The sequence below is a fragment of the Lissotriton helveticus genome, chromosome 1_1, assembly GCF_964261635.1.
Source record: "Lissotriton helveticus chromosome 1_1, aLisHel1.1, whole genome shotgun sequence".
Taxonomy (NCBI): Eukaryota; Metazoa; Chordata; class Amphibia; order Caudata; family Salamandridae; genus Lissotriton; species Lissotriton helveticus.
Window position 1 is genome coordinate 1,568,477,944 of NC_136057.1, and position 22,954 is coordinate 1,568,500,897.

Consider the following 22,954-nt stretch of genomic DNA (forward strand, 5'->3'; position numbering starts at 1 on the left):
TCGCTCTGGAGTCCGGAACAAGGTACATATATGAGGATTCAGGGCACCCTCACATTCTCTTCTAAACATGGGAGTGTGCCTGATATTTTTGTATACATGCAGGTTAATTTGTTGTTTTCCATGGTTGTTGGCAGGAGAAGGGGCATGGGATGGAGTGGATATGTTTCCATGTATTGTGCGTATTTCAGCCCTTGGTTCTAATAAAAAAAACGGAAGGAAAAAAAACTAGGCAAACTCCCAACCCGGACTTTCTGCAATTGATATACGTGTCCAATAAAATATAGATTGCAAATGTGTCCAACCCTAAGCAAACCAAGTGTCTCAGCACTGTCTGAAGCTCAGTGTGTTGTAGTTACAACTGTATTTATCTTTCCAGCTGTGAGGACACGCTTGATGTTTTCCAGCCCTTTCCGAACAAGGGCGAAGCTCAGCACACATAGGCAGGACTGCTACACGGAACAATTCACAGAAGGATGAGGTGAACCAGGGTGTTCAGAGCCAGAGGAGTCAACACGCCTGATCACATGGCTTTTTCACAGGTTTGTTTGCTGTCAAACATTTCACGCCGTAATAAACGTTGTGCTTTTTAAACATTCTTTCTGTATGCCTATCTGGTAATGTTTGTAGGGTCTCACAGCTTTTCTGTCAAGTGTTCACTGAACTAACAGAACATATTCTATATATTTACTGTTCTGTTGTAAACTTTGAAGGACTGCATTATATTCATAATCAAGGCTGAAGATTGAGTCACACCAAACAGGAAAAGCAAGGTACAGTTATTAATGAAGTTCTTTCCAGGGAATTGCATTTTGATACCATTTGCATAAATCTGCTGTGAGTTGTTTGGTTTGCACTTGATTGTGACGCCATTTTGTTTTTGACCAGCGATGATGTGATGCACTTGCTCTTCGTCTGAGTTAGCGTGAAGTATAACATCTTTTTTTACAAACTTATTTATTTAAAACATAACTCTTTTGTGGGTCATTATGTTTGTGTAGAGTGTCATTGTGATATTGTTCGTTGATTCGCAAAAAAAATACATTGTCATTTATTAACTCCAAGGGATATTTATTGTGACCGCATGAAGCTGGCGTTCACGTTTATTGGCATTACATCAGGCAATTGTTGGACTCTGTTACTTTATATTATACTATGCTATGTTATGTTATAATACGTTTTGTTCTGATGATTTGTATAGCTCACTAATCACGTAAGAGCGAATCCAGGCTGGACTCCTTTCTTACACAGTTGGGTTTCAGGTGACCTATATCGACAGTAGAATATCTTGTTTAGTCAAGGCACAGATTGCTGTACACTGAAAAGAACTACAGAGGGTAGCTCCAATTCTTGAATATAATATTTTTAACAGCATCATTTGTTAATATTCCAAATTCTTCATTGTGTTTTAGGGATATTGTGTATTTTTTAACATCATACATTTTGGTTGTATTCTTCTGAGCATTAATAGTAAAAACATATTTCCTTTGAGAATGTGTGACATTTGCACACATTCCTTTTCACACGTTTATGCAAAAGTTCTGAAAAAATATGCAAAATGATGTCTATCATTTAGAGCTATATTTTAGTATCAAATGTATCCTCCCATTATATTTTTTGTTGCAAGTACACATTTTGTGAGAAAAAAAATAGCAGGAAAAACTGAAGTGGTGCGAGAAGTCATTATTCCTGTGAGCTCGCTGTAAAACTTTACCACAAACATTGTTTAGTTATGAGATATGGCGTAATGGTTTAAATTTGGGAATTTCAAGTAACAAGCGTAACACGAAATTCCCCAAATTACTTGAATTGTCCTAGAGTAATTTAACTTTCTCCTGGGCCTAATTGCTGTGCTTTTTTTTTAAACAAAGAGTGAAAGATATTGATTTCTATTTCCAAATCACAAACATATCTCTTGAAACCAGCATAACATATTGTTTTGTGTAATACCATTAATCAAGCATTCAGTGCTGCATACCATCTTGCTTAATCACTTGTTCATATAATTATTGTGACAGCAAAGTGAATTAAGTTTAGTGAATTATATCTAAAAGATGCATGACAAAACACATTATGCAATACTTACCTGTGATTTTGAGAGCTTTATATGAATTTCAACACTGTATCGGCATCCTCAAAAAGCTTTCCAAAGGCACTCTACAGGATATTGAAACAGAACACCTGAAATCATTGACAAATTAGGATTGTTGGAAGAGGGGGTCTTTATCGCTTACTGCTGTCACCAAATGCTGGAGGCGAGCGTTTCCGACCCCTCACTCCAACGTTAGGCTAGGTATGGACACTGTCTGAGAGTGCCCTGCTCACCCCCTTAGTAGCTTGGCATGAGCAGCCAGGCTTATCTCCAAGGCACGATTGTTCATCATGTGCACCCAGGCTCACAGCAACCCCAAGATGTCACCACAAATAGACTCCACACGAGTTTTGATAAAATTAGTAGATCAGATCAGCTTTATTCGATTTTAGTTTTAAAAATCATAAAAGCATCAACAATACTTGCATAAAAAAAAAATCATAACATTTCATGGACATCGTAAAAGATCATTACAAAAATGATAAAACAAGATTAAATAAGTATAACGAATCAGCTAATGGATATACAAGGGTTTCAAAATCAATGAAGCAACTCTAAAATAATATACTTAACAGTTGCATCCTACCCTATCAGTTTGGCTCTAACTTATAGGTGGCCTTTGAAAATACAATTTGTAGACAAAAGTTCAAAACCCTTACGGCCTAGGAAATTGGTTCTAAGTAATATGTGGAGAAGTCGGGTAAAAATCATACAAGTCCCATATGCGGATAGTCCTATGTCTTGCTTTGGGGGGGCAAAAACGTAAATAAGGAACAACGTTTCTGTTTTTGAATTTAATTAATACCAAATCCCCAGGAATGTTTTTGGGCAGCGTGCCTATCCATCCCACCCTCCTGACACTCAGGATGCCACCATCTAACTCGGATGGCAAGGGTCTATTATGTTGTAGCCAGAAAATGACCTTATTTAATAGGTCCTGCTGGGATTCATGTTTTCCCTGGGTGAGGGGAGGGACACCAGAGAGGACAGACACATATGGGGCGGCTTCAGGGGGTAGGTTGATTCGTGGAGTGGGTCTAGCCACTTGATGAGTTTTTGATAAAATTAGTACAATCTTTATATAAGCAATTATACAATACAACACACAATACAAAATGAACATATAAGAATGGGTAGTATTCTTTCCTGTGGGTTAGTAGGTTCTAATCCCAACCACCACTTCTAACCAACAGTTAAGCTCACTTCTAACTGTTTCTAACAGGTTAAGCCAGTCGTATTGTTGGAATCACACACGTTGCAAAAGGAAACAAATACTGTAATTCGTAACAACATTCTCTTATGCTGTGCAACAGAGAAACAATGCCATACGTAGCACCACAGTCAGGTACTTGGCGAAAAAAGGAATACTGCAATGCGTATCACCACCAGCATGCCCTGTACCAGGAGAAAACAAGCAATGCGTCACGCTACAATCCTGTACGGTGCAATGAAGAAATAATACACTGCGTCACGTTATACTCAGATACTGTGCACTGAGAAAATAATGCAATACACCACGTTTCAATCGGGTAATATGCAAGAGAAAAATAACGCAGTGCGTAGCGCACCAAGCATGTAGTTCGTCAGGCACAAATGAGGTCAGGCGTCATATGACAGTTCGATATTTTGTTAGCAGCAATAACGCAAAGTGTAATACAGCAGTTTTATGTGCTCTGTTACCAGTGCTCCCATTATGGATCAAATGATGACACAAAAGTACTGCTTCCCACTCCGCCCCAGCGCTACCCCTCCTTGGGTCATCACGGGCCGGGATCCGAGCCGAAGCAACGTCTCGCTCAGGGGCCTGAAACGGGAGGACGAGAGAGTGTCCATCCAGGCCCGCACCCCACCCCAGGTGTTGATCCACGTTACCTGGGGGGGCGCAACCCCACTCTCCTCCCCGACATCAGCGACTTGGGCCTTGATCCAGAACTCCGTCACGTGGTGCAGCGCACTCGGGCTGGTGGCTCAGCTCTTCTGTAGCTTCCGGTCCGGTCCGCTGCGGTTGAGTCAGAGGGCCCATTGGCTTGGCTCTCCTTCCAGCAGTCTCAGTCCACACCGAGATCTGCCCTCAGCACTGTGGAGACTTGACTTCCAATTTAGTGCACCCCCTACTCAGGCACCCCTCACCAGCACCTCAGGTTGCACTTGGACATGCACACCGCACGTCCCAGACTTACCTCTTCTATGGTGCTTACGACGATACGGCACTCTTCACCAATGCTCCCCTATCCCTTCAACACACACCCTGCTCATTCGAGTCTCTCCTCTTCTCCCGGTGCACACGATGTCCAGGCGCTCTTCACCAATGCCCTGGCTGCACCACAACACACACTCCGTGCGCCTGAGTCTCACCTCTTCTCCTGGTGCACACGATGTCCAGGCGCTCCTCACCATTGCCTTTGCTGCAACACGACACACATCCAGCACGTCCGAGACTCACTTCTTCTTTTAATGCCTATGTGGCCCAAGCGCTCCTCACCAACACCCGGGCTGCATCACGACACGCACCCAGTGCGTCTGAGACTCACTTCTGTTGATGCACACGATGTCCAGGTGCTCCTCACCAACGTCCTGGCTGCACCACGACAGGCACCCAGCGCTTCCGAGTCTCACTTCTTCCTTTGCTGCATACAAGGTCCAGGCACTCTTCACCAACACCCGGGCTGCACCACGACACGCACACTGCACATTCGAGCCTCAGCTTGTTTCTCCATGAACACCACGACCAGGCGCTCCTCACCAACGTTTTGGCCTGCACTACAACACGCGTACCGCGCGTCCGAGTTGTAGCTTATTCCTGCGTGTCCATGATCACAAAGCACAACTTCTGAGGGTCTCAAGCTGCAACAGCACGCTCACACCGCGTTGCATGGGACTTCTCCAGAAACTCTTATGATCCTGTATTTCCAAACAGGGAGCCAACTCACCCGGGCCTTCGGGGTTACTAGACACAGCACAAAGCACAGTCTTCTTCCAGGAGGGGGACCCAGCACCTCCAAGCACAGTCCCAACAGCCTCTCCCTTAGTTAGAACAGCAAACTGCAGACCAGCCCCAGATCATGAAGCAAGGATTGGTCTGTCACAGCAGTCTCTTCAGTTGCTCCTTCTTTAGAAGAGCTTCATCTGGACCACAGAATGGGTCCAAGCCTTTACAGTCTCAATCTATATCTGTTTCATTCCCACTTTCAGGGGTTTCAACTCTCCTAGTTATACCACTCAATGTCTTTGAAGTTCGTATGTGCTCAGGGGTCCCTGACCCCTCCCTATATCAGTTCTGGGTGTCTCTCTCCCAGTGTCACCTCTCTCCCTTCGATACTGGGGGTCTGGATCCTTTATCACACAGCAGGAGATGGGTCAATTGGTTTATAGCACCAGCCCAGGCCTTTTCACCTCCCAGGCTTCCCCTCCCCCTACTCTCCAGATGCAGGGCAGACTGGTGCCTTCTCAACCCCTCTCTGGGACAATACCTCCCCCAGCTCCTCTCACCTTTCAGTTCCCGGACAGACAAACCACATTTCAGAGACCACAGAAATGCTCAGAGCACAAAACTCATCCACTTTCTGAAAGAGTGGTTTATGAACACACAGTGACAAAACCACCTTCACTGAAAGATGTGTCATGACACTGTGAGTTCATACATACTAAACTTCACCTCTCCATTATAAACTGAAAGGAAACTAGGCTAACAAACACAACACCCAGCCTTCCCCTTTCTTTCATATGGGCAGGAAATAGAGAGTTTTTCACTGTCAGAACATTGCACACACCTCAGTATATGTTCTGCCTTTTACCTACACTGCACCCTGCCCAAGGGTTACCTGGGACCTACCACAGGAGTGCCCAATGTGTATGTAGAAGAGAAAGTCAGGCATGACAAGTAGTTGCACTTGTCAGGACAACATGCTAACTTTGCATTCTGCGTGCAGGCCCTACACTGAATGCCTGAGTTCCCTTCTCTATGCGCCCTTGCATTATTAGCCCTTGCCCACAAAGTGCACATCACTAGGGACTTTTGCTAGTAAGGCAAACATACCAATCATGGCCAACCAATCACCATTGCAATTTAAACAGGGAACTCTGGTACTTTGTCACTGGTCAGCAGTGGCAGAGTACCCCCAGCATACAAAAGCAAAGGTGGTGGAGGCAAACGAGTCAGGGGTAATCACACCAAGATATGCCAGGTCTAACAAGGATATTCTCAGAGATCTCTCCTTAAGGACATTGGTTGTGCTTAAAAGCTTTGTTTTAAGTCTCATTGTACCTAATAAAATATACGATTTCAATTTAGCTTGTGCTGGAGTTTATTGATATTTTGACTCTGAGTAGAATTTTTTAGTAAGTAATACCTTCGGACCACTATGGTCAAATTTACAAGTTTGAAGACAATACAGATTTAGGTCTGAAAATATTGTTATACCATATGCAGTATTATACTGGATTTTATGCTGTATGAATGCGGCTGTATTTTCTGAGGAAAATGTCACTAGGTAAAACCTGGCAAAACGTATTTTTGAAAAATGATACAGATTTTCTTAGGTGTGGAAATAGGTGCCCTAATACTGATTTTCAGGGTAATTCCCCATTCCATAGGGGAAACTCTGAATTCTGATTCCAGGAATACTGATCGCTGTGATATTTCTGGATATGGAATTATTTCATCAGTATTCCCTCTAAACCTGTACTGGTGACTGTGTCTAAATTTGTAGCATTAATATATTTTAGTACTTGACATTCAGGTCATCTGATGCTCCCACAACTTCAATCAATCATTGTTGGAGTCATTTTGGAATTTGAATCCAGACATTGTTTGGCAAATGCAGAAACTGCTATCCTATAATTGATTTTCCCCACACCGCTGTACATGCCCAAGACCAGAAGGTGATCCTAATAGTGGTGTAGTGGCTGATTCAGATACAGTGCCACTAAGCTGTATTAGTTTCCAGGACAGGAAAACCCGTAAAACACTTGCAATTCATACCAATCATTTACTTGTCCCATGTCCTCTGGCTACTCTGAATGCCTAAAAGGGATCAAAACCAGACCCTCCAATTGCCAAGTGACCCTAAAAAACAATGGAGGAAAACAATAAGCCATGTATACACCTCAGCTACAAATACAGCAATAAAAAGTGAGAGCTGGAAGTCTGCCTGTCAACAGAACCAATCAGCATTCATTGGGCTACCTTTGCTAAACTTTTTTTAAGCGAGGTTTTAGTCAACCTTTCCATCTAGAGGTCAAAAGAGGGAAAGGTGAATTGTTGTTGCATAAGCAACTACCCAAGTGGTGATTCCCATTTTTCCATTTCATGAATAATATACCTACACAGAGCGCTTCCAATTTAAAGTAAATGTGAAAAAAACCTCATAGAGGGACAATATATTAGCTACTTCAGGCTCATTCTGAGAGGCCCAATGTCTTTGTCAAATGAATTTTATTGTGTTCAATCACAAATGCAGTACATATGAACATTTGGAGTGTGCACGACGTATAAGAATTGACTAATGTTACAAAAACAAATAAAACTAATCATGCACAGTATAACGATGTCTCAAACACAGAGAAGGTGATGAGAGTATACGTGCAATAAGTCTAACCGCTGGCAATAGCTCGAGGTAGCATTCCAACCCATCATTATTTTGCCCACCATGCCACCTCAAGTTAGGCCCAGCCATATTCAAATCAGTCTTGACCCTGCTCCAATAAGAGCAGTTCAGCCCAAACTGCCAAGCCAGGTCCTCACTGAACCGGAGCACAAGCAACCCATTACCAGTTTTCCCTGATTGGGGCTCTTCAGTCAGGTGCAGCTTGGTTCCAGAGGCACAGAGAGCAAGGGTCCCAGCTCTGAGTATACCATTGTCCACTTATGGTGGTACATCAAACAGACAGAAGGTGATGGGAGGATGTTTGAAATAAGTCTAACCACTAGCAGTAATAATGATGAACATAGAGACAGATGTTTGTAAATGGTAATGTAGGTAGACAATGGGCAGAGTTTTCTAGATTTACGGCAATGTAATTTCAGCAATATCTACAGTTACAATGAATGAATATAGTATTAGGTAATGGGTAACAACAGAGCCAGGTGATGACCACTTTTTTGCTTCTTGAGTAAGGAGCACATTGAGGACTGTTTAGAATTGTTGGACTGAGACACATGCTTGGTTTACTTGTTAAATTGAATTCTAGTTCTGGGATTCTACACAATGAAATTATCTGAATCTAGATACAGGGCATGGTGAGTGACTTTGGTGATGTGACAAGGAAGGATTTGGTTGATTGATTGTTGTTTATGAGTAGGAATGTAGTAGGTAATGGATTTGCAAGTGTATTCATCTGGTTCTTAATAGCCTGGAGTTTTTAGTAGGCCCTCTTTTTGATAGAAAACAAGCTTCCAAAATGGCAAAAAGCAGAGGTAGGTGTGTGCTTTGGGAGGCAGTGAACTGACCTGGTTACCTTTATGGAGTGGGAGGATGGAATATTGTGGGAGGCGCCACCCGGGCGGTGAGAACTCGAAAGGCCGCGGACTCGCGCTGGACAGACAGAGCGCGCGAATGACTGCCACAGTTCCTTCTCTAGCTGAGCCCTATTATAGCGCGACAACCTGTGGTGGAGAGTGCATATCTCTAAAGCGCACTTGCTGCGATCATCACGCCAAGCTGCCCTGGACCGATTTTGGGTGACCAGAGTACAAGGAGCTGAGTAAATAATTGTGTACACAAAAGCCATTGAGTCACTACCGCTGGATGTGCAGCGATGATCACTAGAGGCGCACTGTAGCCAGAGAAAAACCGAGTGAGTCTCGTGAAAGTGCTCCGAGGGACAAGATGGCGGGCGAATTTGCGATGAGCGCCCATCACTGACGAGCCGACAGCGGCGCTAGCAGATGAGCGCTGGGAGGCCTGGCCGTGCTCGGCGCCACAGTTAATTCATTTGGAGATGTGGTGTGGTGACAGCGGGAATGCTGACCGAGCTGCCGATCGCACTGAAGTAGAGATGTGAGGGCAGATCCTTAGAAGAATGCTGGGGTCTCAAGAAGATGCCTCTCCCTGCTGCGGACCGGTAAGCCAGATCTGACTCCAGAGGGTGGATGCGCTGGATCCCAATATAGCCATATTGCTAGAAATGTGGCATTTTCTGAATGGTGTCCATTTAAGCAGGGTCAACCCTGGTCATTTGGTGCCTGCCTGATCCTAAGATGGCCGCCGTCAGGGACAACTAACAGGTGGAGCTGCTCCCTGACGAATCCCTGAGCAATACAACAGGCAATCAACTGAGCAGATAACAAGAAGAACCCTGAAAGGCTCAGTAATTGGACAAGCTCTATCCTGAACAGACCCCTTAAAGACATACAGACCCTGGCACTGCTCATCATGCCGATCCTATGCTTAGTTTGCACCCCTTTTCATCCGTATTATAGAAAATTAGAGGAACCCTCGGAATTTGTATATCAAGGACTCACCCCACCCTGCCTGTCCTCAAGACGGTCGCCCCAGTCATTGACTCCATGAACCCTCCATCGACAGGTGAGACCCAGCCTTTTTGACTGACGCCTGGTGGAGCTTCCTCGCGAGCTAATTACGACAGAAACAATTGCAATAAGAAGCGCTTAAGAAGCAAGACAACGTCTAAAATGACGGCCGCAACAAACCTTCCTGCATCTCTCCTGACCTTATCTCCCTCCTCCCCCTACCCGCTACCCCCCTCCGCTCTGCGCTTCTCCACTTTCATGCTACCAACCTTTGCCCTCACCTGTCCTGGGCCTTAGTCCCCACCCTGTTTATCTGTGAATTTTCCAACATCAATTGAGATCTAGATATTTTGTCCGATGCCCGATGGAGCTACCTGGTTTAGCTATAGGGGAGATAGGCCGGGGATTCCCTCCTTGGACGTCACCTACCCAGTCGGTCTTTAGACAAACTTCCTTTTGTCTCTCCTGTCGTCTCTTCCCGCATCCTCCCCTATTTATGTCTTTCCTTCTCTTCTCTCTCAATGTACTGAAACTGAACTATTTTGTCTGATGCCCGTTGGAGCTACCTGGTTTATCTATAGGGGAGATGGGCCGTGGATTCCCTCCTTGGTCGTCACCTACCCAGTCGGTCTTTAGACAGACTTCCTTTCGTCTCTCCTTGTTGTCTCCTCCCTTATTCTCCCTTTCTCACCTCCCCTGCCCCCTCCACTACTTTTGTCTCTCCTTTCTCTCCTCTCCCAATGTATTGCCTATATTTTGATGTATTATGTAATTGTTGACCTTTTTCTGTTACATTGTTGATTCTCTTGTAAAGCGCTCTGATACTTTCGGGTCTAGCCAGCGCCATATAAAACTCTTTAAATAAATAAATAAATAAATAAAAAAACAATAATCTAGATTAATGAGTAATCGTAAGTTGATCAGTGTTCATGCTGTATAGAAAGGAATGAAGGGGTGAATCCCTCATATATTTAGAACGTGGCAAGGTGCTGCATTGGCTGTGATGGTGAAAAATGGTCATTGAATTTCTGCGTCCAAAACCTGTTACATTATAACTTTCGGTTTAACTGTAATGCTATCAGGAGTGAACCAAGGAAAAGGTTAACATAATAGGTAGTAGGGGTTCTTACTGTTGCTGAGACAAAGAGGTTGCAAAAAGAACAATTGATGGACAGGATGCAGAACAATGTCATACATTGACTCCAGTACAGAGATCTGGGTATAAATCCATTGTTTTTTTGCTCGCCATGCCAATCCAGTTTGGACCCAGCCATATGCAAATCAGTCTTGACCCTGCGCCCAATGGGAACAGTCCAGCCCGAACTGCCAGGTCAGGTCCTCCCAGGACAGCAAAAAAGCATCCTTAGACCGGTTTCAGGCTTTCAGCCCTCATCAGCCAGTATAGCTTGACTTCAGTGACATGGAGAGTATGGGACCAACGTCTGGGCATACCCGGCCCACTAGGGGTGACTAATGCAAAAAGAACAATTGATGGACAGAATGCAGAACAATGTCATACACTCACTCCAGTACAGAGATCTGGGCCTAAATCCATTGTTTTTCTGCTCAATATGCCATTTCAGTTTGGACCCAGCCATATGCAAATCAGTCATGACCCTACGCCCAATAGGAACAGCCCAGCCCAAACTGCCAGGCCAGGTCCTCCCTGGACTTGAAACAAGCATCCTAGGTCTGGTTTCAGGTTTTCAGCCTCATCAGCCAGGATAGCTTGACTCCAGTGGCATGGATGGACAGCACGGGACTCATATCTGGTCATACCCGTCCCACAGTTGATGGACAGAATGCAGAACAATGTCATACATTCACCCCAGTACAGAGATCTGGGCCTAAATCCATAGTTTTAACCCAGATCTCTTGACTGGGGAAGAATGTATGATTTATTCAGCATTCGGTCCTTCATTTGTTTGCGTCACACTTTTCACCCTAAGTGGGATAGGTATGCCCAGACGTGGCGCCCTTGCTTACTGTGCCACTGGATTCAAGCTAGACTGGCTGATGAAGGGTAATACCTAGAAACCGGTCCCAGGTTTATTGTTTCCGGTCGAGGGAGGACCTGGCTTGGCAGTTCGGTCTGCACTGTTCCCAAGAGGTACAGGGTCAAGACTGATTCGCCTATGGCTGGGTCTAAACTGGGGTGGCATGGTGAGCAACAGAACGACGGATTTGACCCAGATCTTTTGACTGGGGGTGAATGTATGGTTTTATCAGCATTCTGTCCATCATTTGTTTGCGTAGCATTTTTCACCCTAAGTGGGATGGGTATGCCCAAATGTGGGTCCCTTGCTCACTGCGCCACTGGATTCAAGCTAGCCTGTCTGAAGAAGGGTAATACCAAGAAAATGGTCCCAGAATGCTAGTTTATGGTCCAGCGAGGACCTGGCTTTGCAGTTCAGTTTGGACTGTTCCCATGATTCACAGGTCAAGACTGATTTGCATATGGCTGGGTCTAAACTCGGGTGGCATGGTGAGCAAAAGAACAATGGATTTAACCCAGATCTCTTGACTGGGGGTGAATGTATGATTTTTTCAGCATTCAGTCCATCATTTGTTTGTGTAGCACTTTTCACCCTAAGTGGGATGGGTATGCCCAGACATGGGTTCCTTGCTCAAAGTGCCACTGGATTCAAGCTAGCCTGGCTGATGAAGGATTAAACCCAGAAACCAGTCCCAGGATGCCTGTTTCCGGTCCAGGGAGGACCTGCCTTGGCAATTCAGTCTGGACTGTTCCCATGAAGCACGAGGTCAATGCTGATTTGCATAAGGCTGGCTCTAAACTGGGGTGGCATGGTAAGCAAAAGAACAATGGATTTAACCCAGATCTCCTGACTGGGTGTGAATGTATGATTTATTCAGCATTCTGTCCATCATTTGTTTACGTAGCACTATTCACCATAAGTGGGATGGATATGCCCAGATGTGGGTCCCTTGCTCCCTGTGCCACTGGATTTAAGCTAGCCTGGCTACAGAAGGGTAATACCCAAAAACCGGTCCCAAGATGCTTCTTTCCGGTCCAGGGAGGACCTGGCTTGGCAGTTTGGTCTGGACAGTTCCTATGAGCAGGGTCGGACTGGCTACCGGTTGTTTTGGCATGCTGCCGAGCAGGGGGCTGATGTCACTGCTGTTGCTAATTTTGTTGATGGAGACCTGCGTGTGCTTTGACATAAACAAAGCAAAACGAATTTTGTTCAGTACACGCAGGTCCCCATCAAAGAAATCAGCCCCCAGCTCGGCAGCATGCCAAAACGCCCGGTAGCCAGACTGGCCCTGCCCATGAGGCACAGGGTCAAGACTGATTTGCATATGGCTGGGTCTAAACTGGGGTGGCTTGGTGAGCAAAAGAACAATGGATTTAACCCAGATATCTTGACTGGGTGTGAATGTATGATTTATTCAGCATTCCGTCCATCATTTGTTTGCGTAGCACTATTCACCCTAAGTGGGATGGCTATGACCAGATGTGGGTCCCTTGCTCACTTATAATGGAAGGGAGTTAGCCCTTCATGCAATCTCTTGTAGAGTAGCCTTCAAGATAAAGGACTGGTTGGGAGTTGAATTAAAGATGATTTGAGCAGAACATATACCTATGTGCTTAGCTTAGTGAGGTTTCCAACCTCCACAGATTTGCCACATAAGGAGCACAGACTGAATTGCCAGCATATACAAGCAAAGCTGCAGAGAATGCAAAGCCTGCAAATTCTTCTTGAAGCTCTGAATGTCTGAAGAGACAGGATTGAGGGTGTTCTATGGGCTTTTCATTGTCCCCCTGAGAAACAATGTATACCCAAATAAAAAACAGACAAATGTGCTTTAATAGTTTCTGATCTAAGCCAATTGTTTTCTTTAGTGTTTAATATTGCTTACAGCAATGATCCTACACCTATTAGCATTGATGACAGATTTTACTCTCTCTGTAGAATGCCTTAATACCCATTCAAAGGTGCCAAATATTATTTTCAGTCCGGGACAAGGAACATAATTGTACACAGAGAATTAGTGGGATCAGAAATCCAACCATTAGGGGAACAAACACTCATAGAGGTTTTAATTTAGGAGTTAATTTGTCAATACTAATATTAATAAGGTGCGCCCCTAATGGAAGCCAAACGTTACCCCTTTACCTATTTGGCTGTCTACTGTCCCTGCTCCGTCCTACACCATTAGACTTTACTCATGATCTTCACAAAGAAGAACTTATCTCATTCACACTAGTAGAATGCCGAGATCAAATATTGCTTGAAGCAGTTTTCATCTTTCCGCCTTATCAAAGGCATTCTTAAGTCGCAAAATGTCAGCCTTAATAAATTAGGTTATTGGTTGAGGGAGGTGGAAGCCTCAATCGCTGTCAGGGTGAACCACAAAACTCAGTAAATTAACCTGTGCTTATCTCTATGGTAGATTGGCACCAAAACAGGCAGGCTTAACTTAGAGTCAGTGTGTAAAGTATTTATGCAGCACACAAACAATAATAAAGTGAAAAGACAACACAAGAAAAGTCCCAAACCAATTTAAAACAATGGAGTAAAATTAAAAAAATAAGACGATGCCAGAACAACAAAAATCCAATCTGTAGAACCAGACATATTCAATTTTAGAATTGTTGTTGAAAACAGCACCTAAAAGCACAAAGCGCCACTTAATGGTCATCTGCTCATGCTAGACTGGGGAAAGTCAAAGGTTAAGGCCTACTGGGAAGGAGGGAGGGTCGGATAAAGGGACTAAGTTAGTCCCGCTGAAAGTTACCTTTAAAGTCTTGCACCAAGAGTTCTGTTTGTGGTAGAGGAGGCCTCATGGAGGAGGCTGAGCATCACAGATGGCTATCACTGTAGTGGCAAGAGCCCGTAAAGTGTTGTGGATGTTGATTGATCGAGATTTGCATTGGGGTCTTCACATGCTGTTACTGCTGTAGCTCAAAGGGCAGGTCTTTCATTTCCGGTCATCACTGATGATTGCTGTTGGTGCCAAGAGCAAGCCTCACCTGAACTTCACGCTGGTAGTTGCAATGGGTGGCAGAGCCTTAATGCAAAAAGACCCATTTGCATTCATGAGGAGACCAAACTTTTCATCTTTCCTTTAGGTGAAGTACACTCTGATACCATCCAAAAGGCCAGAAACTGGGGAAACACATCTGAGAGATAAGGAACTCACTCCAGCAGAGGCCGACTTGGATAGGCAGATCCAGTTACAGGTCCAAGCAGGTCTAGTTGCAACATATTAGATGGGTAGTTGCAGGATGCCTCTAAAGCTTGTAGTGTCCCTGTAGTTCACACAGTAGGTCACACAACTGACCTTCTGAGTAACTTTAGTTAACTTGGGATGAAGGCAAATAGGTCCAGTCTCTCTTCTCAGACGGCAAGGCAGTCCTTTAAGCTTCATGGTAGTCCACAGGCAGCAAGGCAGTCCTTTTTCTGTAAATTCTACAGGTTCCAGGACTGTTCTTAAGAGTGGCTCTGGAGGTCCAATATTTATACTTGGTTCCAGCCTTTGTGTCTGGGGACTCCCTGTCCCATCCCAACATCTGGTTCTGGAGAGTTCTTCTTTTTCTGATGCTAAGTCTCCAAACTGTCTGGGGGAGACAAAGGGCAGGGCCGGTATGCTGTTATGTTCCTTTGTGTGTGTGCAGGAGGCAATCCCCTTTGAAGTGTAAGGGGAGCAGAAAACAGTCCCTCCACTGTCATCTTGCCAGGAAGCCTGATCCTGTCCACATCTAAGTCTCATTTGTGTAATTGTCTGGAGCAAAACAAATATCCCAACAGAAGAGCCACCCACAGTCATGTGACTCAGGACACTGGTAGAAGGCACTGTTGGTCTAGATAAAAAAATTGCCAACTTTCTAAAAGTGGCCTTTTCAGCATTCTTACTTAAAAACTGATGTTACCATTAAAGGGGGTTGTAAATTGCAATTCATTTATAGTGTAAATAGCATATCTCTATCTGCTTCCAATCTAAAGTTAGCACTTATTACATTGAATCAGGTAGCCCAGTGTTAGTTATCAATGAAGAACAAATTCGGGAGTTTTTCACTGCTAGAAGAGGTCAAAATTAAGTACATACTTCTTAAATACAATGCACCTTGCACCATAAGCCTTTTATGCGTACCATAGGGGTGATGTATACATAGTAAAAAGAAAGGTTTAGGCCTGGGAAATGGTTAGAAATTGCACTGCAGCCTGCAGTGGCAGGCCTGAGACATGTTTTGCAGTGCTATTTCAGAGGGTACAATAAGTGTAGCCCTGGGTATATGTAGTACCATTTTCTAAGGACTTATATGTATATTAAATACACCATTCAGGTAGATGCCAATTGAACCATATTTTAGGAAAAGAACATAATCATTTTACTACTGGTTAGCAAGGAAAAGGTTGAAGAGTCCTAATGCTGCAAAGATGGGTTCAGCAACAGAAAGCACATAAAAACTGGGGTTAACCCTGCAAAAAAGGCCACCTCCACCACTAGCTAATGAAGGGCCTTCTTCAAGTGATCAAAATTCATCATCAGCATATAAAGTCTGAAAGCTTGAGCCATCTATGGTGCTAGGACCTTTTAGAAAGCCCAACTGAAAATCACTCAAGACCTAATGTATGGATAGACAATATTATATTCTTGCCAAGAACAGCTTATGAAAAATGTATCGAGTGTTTAAAAGGAAAATTGGACAACAGTGCTATAGAACATTTCCTTCTTGTGTACAGCATACTTTCCAAAGAAGAGAATATGTCTTGTAAAAGAAACAACAATGAGCAACCACACCAAATGTTTCTACAAATTCAGGTCACCTGCATCGAAGTCCAAGGATCGAGTCTTGCTCCCCATTGCAGTGAAGATTGGCAATGAGGACATCATCCTTTGTTTATAGTTCAGCCTTGTGTAGGAGTGCCAACTCAGAAGCTTATCCAATCCTAACATCTAATGGAAGATTTGAGAAGCTAGAAGAATGCATGCAAACACTTTACAGAAACCAGGGCATTCAGGGTAGGACCCAAAGTTCTGCTTTTCTATGCCACTAAGTTCCAAAAGTGAAAGCCAGTATGATTGTTACGGGCTGCATGAAGATGATCTCAGTTAGATGGATCAAAGTCTTTAATTTCCAATTAATAAGCTTTTTTCTCAGGCCTAGCAGCTATTTGATTGTTTAGGAATTTTTCTTGACCCTGCCCATAAACACAGATTTTGAACATTAGAATTCCCAATCATACCAGAGGGTCATGTCCTTGGTATTGACAGTTAACATTTGCTTGACCTCACTTAAAGTGGCTCCCCCATGCCCTATCATAGCAAGGCTCCTTTTCATTCTTAAAAAAAAACTTTATTTCTATATTTTGCAACAAAAACACATCATATAAGACGTAGGAGTTACATCTCAGCATCACAGAGATCATAAGCAATGGTAGGCAAACAGGTGTTCAGACAGATATAGACAGCGGTGCAGATTCACTATAAATATGCAAATTGACTAGTGAGGTACATTAAACAATACAGTTGGGCCTCATTTTATTATTAGATTGTGGGAAATAACCTGGTGTGATTACAGGAGGTTAGTTCCCCCCTACTTGATATCTGCAGCACATGCAGCTCCAGCCCACTCTTGTGTAGGGGTGGAGCAGGGGGTCTCTACGAGTAACCCAAGGAGCCAGTAAAGCTGAGCTAGGGCCCAGGTGAAGGTGGGGTGGTGTTATTGAGGTTTGTGAGTCCGGGCTCGTGAGTTGTAGGGGTCAGTGGCACGTTGCGTGCAGCTGCCCATATGACAAACGGATCCCAGATATCCTTGGGTCTAGACGCCGTGGGCACTAACTCCCAATATGCCGCCAGCATCTCCTGGCAGTAAGAGAAATCCTGTATCCACCTGTTTACGTTATGCGCGCCTTGTGTTGCCCAGTGTATCGCAATGTGCCGCTTGGCCAGGAGGAGCATCATGGCCGTCAGGCAGTCCGTGCCTGGAGGCGCCTCCTACACGTGACCCATGAAAGCTGTGAGGGGAGTGCGGCTAAGTTAAAATTCTGTCACTTCTTAAATATTATCAAAACCCTTGTACCAGAATTGTGAGATGGGCCGGCATGTCCATGCTAAATGGAGTAAGGAGGCCTGCAGTGTAGAGCATCTCCAACATATGTCATCAGGTCTCAGCCCCATTTTGTGTAGTTGTATGAGCGTGCGATACAGCCTATGTATGTATTTGAAGTGAATGAGTCTTAGCTTATAGTTGGGTGAGAGACGTCGGAGCTGGGCGCAGCAATAGGCCCATAGTTTCTCAGTAGGGGGTGGGGTTAATTCTCTGCTCCATTGTTCCAATGCTGAGGGTGTTGTGACTGGTAAGGTGTGCTGTGTCGCGTTGTATATAAGGGTAATGAGTTTCTTAGGTGACGGCTGAGTTAAGATGTTTTCTAGCTCTTTCAGTTGTGCCGGCACACATGGGAAGGTGGAGTGAAGTCGGCTGCAATAAGCTCTAAGTTGGTAATATAAGAAGAGTTCCAGAACTGTACGGATTATCCAGGAATTTGTTGTCTGGGTAGAGGTCATTAAACATGTCTAGTTCCATCTGACAGGCGCAATGAATAGAGCTAGTGTCTTGCATAACAAGAATGCAGGAGTGGTGTGCGAGCTGTATCGATGGAGCATATAGTAATGGCAGCTTTGTGCGGCATCGAAGACCCTCCCAAGCCCAACGCAACATCTCTACTATGTTGATTTCTTCCCTCGGTCTTTTGTATGTAGAATAAAGTGCTGCTGGTAATGGGACAGGGAGGCAAAGTCTTTTTCGATTGCAACATGAGGCTGGAATGGAGTGCTGTGTGACCAGAAGTGTAGGTACTATCCCTTTGCGCTTAGCACATAGAGCTCAATGTCCGGTGCTCCAAGACCCCCCTGTTCGAGCGGTAGTGTCAGCACCACCCATGCAATGCGAGGCTGTTTCCCAGCCCAAGTGTGATTTATAAGGAGAGAGCGCAGTTGTCAGAAAAAGGCTTGTGTAAGTATGAGGAGTATATTAACAAACAAATACAGGAGTTTGGGCAACATGATCATTCTGCCAGCCAGGGACACCGGCATCTTAGCCCAGATGGCTATTTTGGTCTTGAGCCAAGTGATAAACCTGCCATAGTTCAGGTGCCATATTTCTTGTAGGTCCCTACTGAGCCATATTCCCAGATACATTACTGCACCATCTGCCCAGGTCAAGGGGAAGTCCAGTGCAAGCGTTATAGGGGCTAGCGTTAGGGCAAGGAGCGTTAATTTGGCCCAGTTTACCTTTATGCGCGACATGTCACCGAACAGTAGCATCTCCCGCAGCATCGGGTTAAGGTTTGATTCCGGGTCCCGTATATAGATTGTGATGTCATCGGCATACATCGATATTATCAGGCCCCTGTTCGAAAACCCCAGTCCCCTAGCTGTGTGATGTTGTCTCAGCGGAGCTGCTAGAGGCTCCATCGCTATTGCGAATAGCAGGGGCAAAAGAGGACACCCCTGCCTAATGCCACGGGACACAGGGAACGGTCTGATATTAGATTGTTTACCTTGAGTCTGGCTGTAGGGCGCGAGTAAAGTAGTTGGATAGGTTTGTGCTTAAGCCAATTCTAGGTAGTATGGTAAAGAGAAACAGGCATTCCAGGGAATCAAACACTTTGGTAGAGTCCAGAAAAGCCACCAAGGCAGGTAGTTCTGGGTCAATTTTGTGGACGGCTGAGAAGAAAGTTAGCAAAATATGTGAGGTAGAGCGCCCAGGTATAAACCTTGATTGGTCCGGTCTGGCCACAGTCGGGAGAAGCAGCTGGAATCTGTCTGCAAGCAGTTTAGCAAGTATATTTGTGTCAATGTTTATCAGTGATAAAGGACGGTAAGCGTAACACATATTGGCTTGTTTGTCCGGTTTTAGAATTCTAATTATCCAAGCCTCACGCATTGTAGGAGGGAGGGAGCCGTTTTCAAGTGATTCCCGATAAACTTCTAAAAAGTGAGGGGCCAGGTCTTCTTTGTAAGTTTTATAGAAGGAGGGTGTCAGCCCATCAAGACCAGGAGCTTTGTCACCAGGCAAACCTCTGATCTCCCGAATAATGTCTTCTACTGAGAAGGGTTCATCAAGGTATTCGCGGTGAGCATCACTCAACCAAAAAAGCTCGAAGGAGTCCAGGTACTCCTGTAGTTCAGGGTTCGAAGCAGAGTGCGTGGCAGTGTAGAGAGTTGTAAAAAAATCCTACTTTCTTCCTAGAATAGCGGACTGTTCCTGAATTGGGTTGGAGTCTGCATCTAGCAGTTCAGCTATGCATGAGGAAGCATATTGCGGTTTAAGTGAGCACGCTAGGGCCCTACCCGAGGGTCCCCCTCCCCGTATCTGCGGGCGCTGGCAATATTGCCCAGGATCACGAACCGCCTCCGCTTCATACTCATATAGCTTTTTCCAGATAGTGGCTAAATGTGCAGGGATATCGTTGTGATAGTATATAGTATTCTTTTTGGTGTATCTCTTCTTCCAGTTTCTCCAAGGTGGACCTGATAGATTGTAAGACCCCAGACTGTTTAGCTTTACAAGTTCCTTTTATGAAAACTTTAAAGGCTTCCCAAAGTGTGGAGGGTGAGTCTACTGATTTTATTTTAGTAGCAAAGTACTACTGGAGTACTTCGCGTACCTCTTCTCTAAAATCCGTGTCCGGTAAGGCGTGCAGTCGTAGATGCCAGCTACAAGCATGTGGTAGTGACAGCGGTATAGTCCAGGTGAACAACACCGGGCGTGATTGGACAGGGGGCATGGTAAGTGTTTGATGGCAGTAGTCCAAGTGGCTGCATTCTTAGATAATAACCAGTAGTCTAGTCTGGGTCATGCACCGTTTAAGGCGGTAATGCAGGTGCCTTCTCTGGCATGTAGGTGCCAGGAGCGGCAGACATCTATGAAATCGTGTTTACCTTAATTATTGTAGTGAGTATGCTGTTTGCTTTCGGGTGCGGTTCTCGGGTGCTTCCTACCCTATCTACAGAGTCTTGCAAAAAGAAGTTGAAGTCTCCCCCCCATATAATCAACTCTTCTCCCAATAATATAATTTTAGACCAGATAGTCTAAATTAGGGCTGGGTTGTTAGTTTTGGGGCCATATACAGCAGCCAGGGTTACGGGTGTAGTGTGCAAGGTGCCTTTCAGTAAGACGTAACGTCCTTCAGGGTCCATATTCAAGCTATTAGTGGTCCAGCCAATGTTGCGTCTTATCAGGATTGCTCTCCCCCTCGCATAGTTTGAATATACAGTTGAGTGCACCTACCCCCAGTATCTCTTATGGAGTTTGGGGTCGTTGGCACTTTGGAGATGTGTTTCTTGCAGGAAACATATGTCAATCTTATGCCTGATCAAGTAGGCTTGACCCAGCCTGGCCTTTCAATGGTCATTAAGGCCGCGTATGTTCCATGCGGTGCATGCAGCTGTCATCCTTGAGTATTGTCAATAATGAGGCTGACGTGTCTCAAACACCTCAACTTGCGTGTGTCTGCAGGTTTGCATGTGGTATATGTGCAAGAGTGCAATGTGCGATGTAAACAACTGTTAGGCTCATATTTGTGCATGATGGAACATATGTAGCCGATGTCCTAGTGATGAGATCCAAATTACCATTTAACTTGTAAAACCCTGTGTCCATCCCCCTTCCACACCAACCCCTCAAACATCAACACACCACAACAATCCCGCAAATGAAACTGCGGGGGCATGAGTCACCGGCGAACTACTCTGCTAATGAGGCAGGGTGGCTGGGCTGATCTGTAGGCTCAGGGAGCATATGCAGGATAGTCAGGTGAGCCATAGATGCGGGTGTGTAAAAGAACAGTGCCTAAGAGCGATGTATATTACTAATCACAGGATCAGTTCGGGCAGGGTGGCGCATTGAATTGCAGCATGGTACCAGTTTGGCATCAGTCATTGTCGCTAAGTCCTGCTTCTTTTTTGGCGGTTAGTGATGGGCGAGGTGAGTGTTGCCCAGAGGAAATATGTTTGGCGTATTTAAGGGCGTATTTGGCATCGGTGAAGAAGTGGGCCTGGCCATCGTATGAGATTGGCTGGATAGAGCATTGCGTATAGAATATCGGCACGCTGCAAGAGGCATTTAGTAGGGAGGAATTCTTTGCATGCTGCCTGAACCAAGGGGGTAAAATTAGGAAAGATGGAAATATTATTGCCCTAGTGATTGATGGGGCCATGGTCTCTAGCTGCTTTTAAGACGAGTCCCTGTCTCGTTATTTCAAGAGACGCTCTATTGAGGGCCTGGGCATACTGCCAACTGGTGGTCTAGGACCCAATTTTCTGTGTGCACGTTCAACCACGAAAACGGAAACAGTTCATGCAGCAGAGATTCGATGTACGGCTCCATTTTGGGTATGGCTGTGGTTTCCAGTATTCCAGCTATCCGAAGGTTGTTGTACCTAGAGCGCGCTTCCAAGTCCTTGTTCTTCACTTGGATTATGGACAGGACTTTTTCCATGTTGAGAAAAGTGTTTCTTGGACTCAACTTGGATTCATGAGCTTCTGTCGCATGTTTTTCTAACATGTCTAATTTGGTGTAGTGCGAATCTACTTGATGCTTCACTGAGTCGAAACTGCAGGTGAGCCCGTTTAGCTTAGTATCAAGAGATTTTAGATTTGTGAGCATTTCTAACATGATTGTGTGTAAGTCTTCCTCTTGTGGGTCTCCGCTAGGCTGAGATTCAAGTTCAAGCTCAGAGATAGAGTTCACAGTGTGGGTGTGACGCTTATTCTCAAATGTGAGTTTGGGTTGTTTTTCCCCATGTTGTATGCCGGCATTGATGTGTACGACTATGAACCTTGTCCTAACGCCGTGAGGTGCCTCTATTAAGCAGGGCCCCAAGTGGGCAAACACCAGTGCCAGGCTATTAGTCAGCATGTGATACGGTGGCATTCAGGCCCCAGCCTCAGCGGGGATCGTGAGTGCTCAGGAACCTGTTGCACCGCACATGCAGCGCCCAGACCCAACACCTGCCTCCACCCCCTCCAGTGTCCAGCAGTAGCCCCAGGTACACAGGGCTCACAGCCCAGCGTGCAACGCGCAGTGCCCTCAGCTTTCAGGGAAGGACACCAGCCCAGAGCCCCAATGTAGCTAAAGGACCGGCCCTCATACACACAGGCTTAATAGGTACTCACTTTTGGCCAGGGAGGTCTCTTGCCAAGCGTCTGAGATGATCTCTGGTAATGACACCACTCCTCAGTGATCCGCCTCACCGCCATGCAGGTACGGAGGTCAGGTCCAGTATCCGGTGAATAAGCTGCAGCACCTCACTCCTTAGGCATACACAGCTTCTGTCAGGATGCACTTTGCCGGCCAGCAGGGCCCCCCCAGGCAGGCCTCAGACGCATTCCCAGTCGCCTGGGTCTGCAGCAGCAGCACA

At 45.2% G+C, this 22,954-nt stretch overlaps 1 protein-coding gene across 1 annotated transcript in view; it reads left to right on the forward strand.

Annotated features, from left to right (window-relative positions):
- Positions 1 to 481: 481 nt before the first annotated feature.
- The window catches only part of RGS13 (regulator of G protein signaling 13), a 348,690-nt gene continuing 326,217 nt past the window's right edge, over positions 482 to 22,954 (forward strand). Inside the window, exon 1 of the mRNA XM_078658602.1 lies at positions 482 to 539. The gene's annotated coding sequence lies outside the window, so the exon portion shown is untranslated. The remainder of the gene's footprint in view (positions 540 to 22,954) is intronic.